Raw genomic sequence first — 4,668 nt, 5'->3', positions numbered from 1 at the left:
GGCTCTGGTGCGGGCATCCATCCTTGAGAGAACTCAGCGGGGCTTATCAAGTCTGATTAATTCGCTGCACTCAGAGCTGGGGGAGGGGCCAAAGTGAAGAGATCAGCTCGGAAGGCATTTTATGTTTGACTTTGATTCTTCTTTTATCTGGCTGTGCCTTCCCTGCAGGGCACGGGCTTTCTCTAGTTGCGGTGAGTGGGGGCTAGCCTCCTTGTGGTGCACGAGCTGTTCATCACACCGAGTGGCTTCCCTCGTTGCTGATCACAGGCTCTAGGGCGGGAGGGCTTGCGTAGTTGTGGCCAGTGGGTCCTAGAGCACGAGCTCCGTAGTTGCGCCTCTGGGCCCTACAGCACAGGCCCAGCAGTTGTGGCACACGGGCTTAGCTGCTCCTCGGCATGTGGGATCATCCCAGACCGGGGATCGAACCCGTGTCTCCTGCATGGGCAGGTGGATTCTTATTCACTGTACCACCAGGGGAGTCCACGGCTTTGATTCTGAAGACAACGGGGAACCAAGCACAGATTAGAGGCAGACCAGCGACATGGCCGGAACAAAACTGATGGCGTGTGGGGTTAAACTCAGAACTGGGGAGTGCCAGCTTCAGCAGCACATATACTGAAATTGGAACAGGATAGAGATTAGCATGGCCCCGGGGCAAATGACACGCAAATTCGTAAAGCGTTCTCTATGTTTGATGAAAGTCAGTCAGTAGTGTCTGACTCTTTGGGACGCCGTGGACAGTTAGCCCAGCAGGCTCCTCTGTCCATGGAATCCTCCAGGCAAGAATTCTGGAGTGGGTTGCATTTTACATACAGCTGACTCCCTGCTGTATAGTAGAAACTAACACAACGCTTAAGCAACAATACTCCGATAAAATTTTAAAAAAAGAATTCCAGCTCCAGCTGCAGCTGTTAAAAAAATAAATATAAAGGGCTCCCCTGGTGGTTCAGTGGTAAAGAATCAGCCTGCCAGGGCAAGGGGCATGGGTTTGCTCCCTGGGCCGGGAAGATCCCACGTGCCACCGAGCATCTAAGCCTGTGCGCCCCCACTACGAGGGCCTGTGCTCTAGAGAGGGGAGCCACAGCTACTGAGCCCAGGGGCCCCAATTTCTGAAGCCACGCACCCTAGAGCTTCGGGTCCACAAGAGAAACCACTGCATTGAGGAGCTCGTGGACCACAGCTAGAGAGTAGCCCCCGCTCGCTGCAACTAGAGAAAAGCCTGAAGAGAAATGAAGACCCAGCACAGTGCCCCCCGCCCCGACAAGAAAAAATATATATATACATATATATATATATGTATATATATATATGTGTGGCTTCCCTTGTGGCTCAGCAGGTGCCTGTAATGAGGAAGACCTGGGTTGGGAAGATCCCCTAGAGACGGTAAAGGCTATCCACACCCAAAATAAATTTTAAAAATATATATCAGTTCAGTTCAGTCGCTCAGTTGTGTCCGACTCTTTGCGACCCCATGAATCGCAGCACGCCAGGCCTCCCTGTCGATCACCATCTCCCGGAGTTCACTCAGACTCACGTCCATCGAGTCCGTGATGCCATCCAGCCATCTCATCCTCTGTCATCCCCTTCTCCTCCTGCCCCCAATCCCTCCCAGCATCAGAGTCTTTTCCAATGAGTCAACTCTTCGCATGAGGTAGCCACAGTACTGGAGCTTCAGCTTCAGCATCATTCCTTCCAAAGAAATCCCAGGGCTGATCTCCTTCAGAATGGACTGGTTGGATCTCCTTGTAGTCCAAGGGACTCTCAGGAGTCTTCTCCAACACCACAGTTCAAAAGCATCAATTCTTTGGCGCTCAGCCTTCTTCACAGTCCAACTCTCACATCCATACAGGAAAAACCATAGCCTTGACTAGACGGACCTTAGTCGGCAAAGTAATGTCTCTGCTTTTGAATATACTATCTAGGTTCAGTCATACCTTTTCTTCCAAGGAGTAAGCGTCTTTTAATTTTATGGCTGCAGCCACCATCTGCAGTGATTTTGGAGCCCCAAAAAATAAAGTCTGACACTGTTTCCACTGTTTCCCCATCTATTTCCCATGAAGTGATGGGACCAGATGCCATGATCTTCATTTTCTGAATGTTGAGGTTTAAGCCAACTTTTTCACTCTCTTCTTTCACTTTCATCAAGAGGCTTTTTAGCTCCTCTTCACTTTCTGCCCTAAGGGTGGTGTCATCTGGATATCTGAGGTTATTGATATTTCTCCTGGCAATCTTGATTCCAGCTTGTGTTTCTTCCAGTCCAGCGTTTCTCATGATGTACTCTGCATAGAAGTTAAATAAGCAGGGTGACAATATACAGCCTTGACATGCTCCTTTTCCTATCTGGAACCAGTCTGTTGTTCCATGTCCAGTTCTAGCTGTTGCTTCCTGACCTGTATACAGATTTCTTAAGAGGCAGATCAGGTGGTCTGGTATTCCCATCTCTTTCAGAATTTTCCACAGTTTATTGTGATCCACACAGTCAAAGGCTTTGGCATAGTCAATAAAGCAGAAATAGATGTTTTTCTGGAACTCTCTTGCTTTTTCCATGATCCAGCAGATGTTGGCAATTTGATCTCTGGTTCCTCTGCCTTTTCTAAAACCAGCTTGAACATCAGAGAGTTCACGGTTCACGTATTGCTGAAGCCTGGCTTGGAGAATTTTGAGCATTACTTTACTAGCATGTGAGATGAGTGCAATTGTGTGGTAGTTTGAGCATTCTTTGGCATTGGCTTTCTTTGGGATTGGAATGAAAACTGACCTTTTCCAGTCCTGTGGCCACTGCTGAGTTTTCCAAATTTGCTGGCATATTGAGTGCAGCACTTTCACAGCATCATCTTTCAGGATTTGAAACAGCTCAACTGGAATTCCATCACCTCCACTAGCTTTGTTTGTAGTGATGATGCTTTCTAAGGCCCACTTGACTTCACATTCCAAGATGTCTGGCTCTAGATGAGTGATCACATCATCATGATTATCTGGGTCGTGAAGATCTTTTTTGTACAGTTCTTCCGTGTATAATATTAAAAAATGAGCAGAGGGGGAAATGGCAGCTTAGACAATGAGTCAGTCTACATTAGAAACTAATACAATATTATAAAGCAACTGTACTCCAGTAAAAATTTAGAATAAAATAAAATTTCAGGAGCTCTGGCTATTAATTTGACACTCCTGCAGTGTCAAAGGAAAAATGAGTTAGGGGCATGGGTCCAGAAAATGACATACAGTGAACAAAACGGACTGCAAGAGATCACGCGGACCCAAGCTGCCACAACATAAGAACCCAAAAGCACGCTGCCTAGAGATCGGGAGCGAATCTGGAATTGAGTCTGTCATTTTGAACATTCAGAGGTTTCTCTCTCCCACTCAGCAGCTTGTTTATGATGTTTTTATTGTACAAAATATTGTTTCGAATTCTGTAGCCTAAGTTAAAAGCATTACTTAAGGGGAAGAAAATACTACACAGAGAGGTAAGAACAGAGTCATTATCCTCTGATCCTGTCTGGAAGGTGAGGTGGTTTCAGACAGTTACTTTTTATATGACTGTTGTGAAAATATAGAGCCTAGTTATATATCAATTACTCTTTAACTACTCTGAATTTATGGGATTATGGGTGATTTTTTAAAAAAAAGTTTCATATTTTTTATGTTTTCAACAATGAGGTCATACCCCCTTCATCTACCATTTTCCAGACTGGACTCTGATTTTAATATAGATGCGTGTGGGATTTGTTTTACATAGAAGTGCAGTGGAATCATAACCCTGAAGCTGAAGGTAGTTCCTCCTGGGGAATGAGCTGAGCAGTCCAGCTGGTCCCTGGGCTCACTGTGGCCTCAGCTGTGGGCAAAGCAACCTAGGCCCCAGGGCGCGTGGGGAAGTCAAGTCTGGCAACCAGCAGGTTCCTGCAGCCATGAGACCCGCTGAGTCCATGCCGTTCACCAGTCCAACCAGTAGACAGTCAGGAGAGACTGGTTAGCTTCTCTTGTGTGTGTGGGCAGCGAGTTAATTACCTCTGCTCTTAGAAACTGCTCCTTTTGGCGTCTGCAGCCTGAATATGAATTAGCACCCTTTCTTCTCCTGCGCATCTACCCATCTCAGGGCGATGCCAATGCCAAGGGTACACAAAGTCCTTTTTCTTCTTTGCCTCTGTTTCCTGACTTTGCTCTCTCCTTCTGCCTCTCTCTGCTTTTGCTCAGCCCCGGTCTGCTGTCTTTTGTTTTTGTACCCTGTGTCTAGGCTTGCTGGCTGATTTCCTCTTTAATCCATGAGAAGGCTGCATTGACACCATCTAGACAAATGGGCCCTCGGGTAGAAGGTCTGGGTGGTCTTCTCCAATGGGACTGTGCAGAAAGCAGTCTGGAGGGTTTAAGCCACTTTGACAGTGATATATTCCAGGACCAAAGAGCCATGTAAACATAGTTACCTGCTGGAAAGTTTTTTCAAAAAGTAAGTACTTAGGATGCCGGCAAGCTCTTTATTGTATTGAAAATATCACCCAATAATGGTATTGAAAATATCATTTCAGTTTTCAATACCGTTCAATGCCAAAATGGTATTGAAAAGAGAATATTCAATTTTATTGAAAATCACCCTACTAGCAATGGTATTCAGCTGCACCAGGGATTATGACATGTCAGGCCCAATTTCCTCACCGGTTTTTAACATAAGCA

At 46.1% G+C, this 4,668-nt stretch overlaps 1 non-coding gene across 1 annotated transcript; it reads left to right on the top strand.

Annotated features, from left to right (window-relative positions):
- Window positions 1-591: 591 nt before the first annotated feature.
- Window positions 592-693, top strand: LOC138079395 (U6 spliceosomal RNA). Its single transcript, XR_011144870.1, has one exon. It is a non-coding gene; the product is annotated as a U6 spliceosomal RNA (small nuclear RNA).
- The last annotated feature ends 3,975 nt before the right edge of the window (window positions 694-4,668 follow it).

This window comes from Capricornis sumatraensis, chromosome 4 (assembly GCF_032405125.1).
Source record: "Capricornis sumatraensis isolate serow.1 chromosome 4, serow.2, whole genome shotgun sequence".
NCBI lineage: Eukaryota > Metazoa > Chordata > Mammalia > Artiodactyla > Bovidae > Capricornis > Capricornis sumatraensis.
This window is presented reverse-complemented; position numbering and strand designations above follow the sequence as displayed.